This window comes from Monomorium pharaonis, chromosome 3, assembly GCF_013373865.1.
Source record: "Monomorium pharaonis isolate MP-MQ-018 chromosome 3, ASM1337386v2, whole genome shotgun sequence".
Lineage (NCBI taxonomy): Eukaryota > Metazoa > Arthropoda > Insecta > Hymenoptera > Formicidae > Monomorium > Monomorium pharaonis.
Window position 1 is genome coordinate 8,695,005 of NC_050469.1, and position 2,973 is coordinate 8,697,977.

The 2,973-nt window shown below is 42.9% G+C and overlaps 1 protein-coding gene across 1 annotated transcript in view; it reads right to left on the bottom strand.

Annotated features, from left to right (window-relative positions):
- The window catches only part of LOC105837988, a 62,779-nt gene extending 60,640 nt beyond the window's left edge, over positions 1-2,139 (bottom strand). Inside the window, 1 exon segment of the mRNA XM_036284278.1 lies at positions 2,063-2,139. The gene's annotated coding sequence lies outside the window, so the exon portion shown is untranslated.
- Between the last annotated feature and the right edge of the window lie 834 nt (positions 2,140-2,973).

A 2,973-nucleotide genomic window follows, 5' to 3' on the forward strand; every position in this document is an offset into this window, starting at 1 on the left:
TTTTACTGTTTCCATACACGCCTGTCCTTCATTCAAAGATTTCGAGATTCAATTTGTACAATAAAAAAATAATGTATGACTTGTATGTTCACGTAACATTGATCTGTTGAAACTAGTTCGCGTATACAAAAATTATTTCGGGTAATCGTTTATATTGTAAATAAATCAAATATGAAAAGTATAAATTTGAAATAATGATATTTTTGAATGAGGTTTGACTTAAAAAATCGAGCTATATATATTTATACAATACGAAAAGTTTATGTTACGTTTCTATAAAATTTATTTTTATATATTTAATGAAAAATATTTCATATATAATTATTTTATTATTCTTTTATATATATATATATATATATATATATATATGATAAAAACAATTTTAATAAATCTACAAGAGCAGATTTAGTTTTGTTTTAAATTGATATAAAATAAAGATTTCTTCTTTTTAATAGCTAGCCTTTATAAATCACACACACACACACACACACACACACACACACACACACACACACACACACAACAGCATTTTACTGATTTTTTTACTTATTAAAAACATTGTCGCAATAAGTTGCTTAATGTATTTCTTCCATAGGTTAAATATTTTCTTAATTTCTCCTTATTTTTTTCAGAAGATATTAAATTTATATATGTAGTATTCTTAGATATTAATGAATTATAGAATAATAAATAATATACAATATATACACAGAAAAAAAAAGTAATACAGCCAATAACATATGTGATTGCGGACTGCCAACTACATAAAATACTCAATACAATAATATTTGCTATTAATGCAAGTACAATGTTGATACTGCAATAGCATATATTATTGTATTGAGTATATCTGTAATTGGCAGTCCGCAATAACATCTTATTGAATATATTACATTTTTTTCAGTGTAATTAATCTTAGGGAACAATCTTAGTCGTTTTAAAGTGTTTAAATAAATATTATTTTTCTTTTTAATAACTGTTCTTTACGATTCTTTAAACATTCCAAGGAAAACACAATATAAAAGCGTTTTACTGATTTTTTATTTGAAAATACTGTCGCAATAAGTTCTTTAATGTGCTGCTTCCGTATATTTTTTAATATCCACAGGTATTAATGAATTGTAGATCAATCAATAATGTACGACGTATAGTTAATAACAACGACTTAACTGGGATATAAAAATCCCAAGTGATAAAAGAAAGGGGCGTATATCTACACGTTAGATTGGACGTTTATTACGTATTCAGTTCAACGTCATTTCAAACGCTCGAATGCCTGAATATTAAGTGAATAAATGTAGCAAAGATTGCATCGGCCTATAGCCTTAAAAAGCGTAAAAATATCCCGCGCTCGCGCGCCAACACCCACTTGTTACCGCCTGTTTATCGCGCGGCGGCCAACACGCTTTGCATGCGGCGCCCGAGCATTTGCATCGACGGAGATCGCGATCGCGTCGACGATCGGCTAATAAATTCAATAAGCCGGAGGTGAACGATTCCGTTCTCGATCGCGACTAATCTCCCCCCCCCCCCTCCCGGAGATACTAATCCGCGCGCCTCGACGCCACCGCCGCTGTCGCCGCTGCGTATATGTCGTGCTTCTTGGAATGCGATATGCGAGAAAAGGCGTCAGCGTATTTGTGTATCCGCACGCGGGTAGAGTCGCTTACGTCAAGGGCGACCTCGACTTACCCACCGTTTCTAATCCACGCGAGAATCAGCCTGAGAGAGACGACCGTTTTGTTTCGACTTCGTGCTCGGCTCGGCCGAGCGCGGGGCCGAGTCGAGTCCCCGAGATCATAACCGACGCCGTGTCCCTCGTACACAAAAATGTCGGGACGCCCCGCCTATTTTTACAGCCGGAGCACATTCGATGATTCCATTCGTAGATCTCTTTTCCCGATCCTGTCGGTTGCGTTTCTCAGTTCGGGGAAAACCTGCGCTTCCTGGTCACGGTGAGGTGGTACGTACCACGTCAACCGGCGACGTCGGGTCGGCCCCGAGACGAAGCGCACGAGACAAGCGAGTAATTACTTTCAATGTAAGATAATATTTCACTCACCGGCCCGCCGTCCTTTCCGGGTACGCAGCTTTCCTTCCTCCGATGGTGTGACGTCACGTCGATATCCTCGGCTCGCGAGGCCCCCGTCGGCACCGCCACTTCTCTCGATCGGGAAGATCGCTTGATCGACAACAGACTCGCCAGGTTAACTCTCCCGGCGACCCGGAGGGCACTCACGATCACACTCCCGGTCACACTCCCGGTTACACTTCCGCGACGCACTCCGATCGAACGTGGGACAGAGCGAGAAACGTAAAACGCACGAGAGATCCCAACGTTCGTTGCGAGGCGCGCACTGTGAACTGTGACTCGTAGAAAAATTTGAAACCTGTGACAACCGTGCAACGAAAAATTCACAAGGGCCAATTGCAAGCGAGCACCGCTCGCGGTTGGTATCCCTCCCGCATGAAGCTAGGCGCTGCCTCCGCGGGGGTCGCATCCGCGTGAAGTTGTCGCCGCGTGCCTCGAATAATTTCGGACAGAGACGGAAAGTAACGGACAAGTGTCCGTGTATCGCGTCACGTCCGTGTGACGAGAGAATATCGAAGATAATTGGACAAACAAGGTGTAGCGTTGAGGCTGCGTTCTCCGCACACAAGACGCAGAGAGAAGGTCGGCAAATGCGTCGGGAGCGTCGGTGATACCATTAACTTATTAATTATCTTGTTTTGTCGTCGCGTCTGCGTCCGCAATCCGCGACCCGCGCGCGTATTGTGCCTTCGCGTGGAATGACCTCTAGACGCGAGCTCGTTTGCGGCGTCACGACGTGGTCAATCGGGGAGGTCAGTTGAATTCGAGGGCGCGATATAGCCGCTTACGTTGCCGTCGCTGCGGATTAGGCTCGGAGGGACTAAGTTTTTCATCTGGTAGTGTATCGCGCGCGTTGATCTCACGTCGCCGGTGAGCGTCGT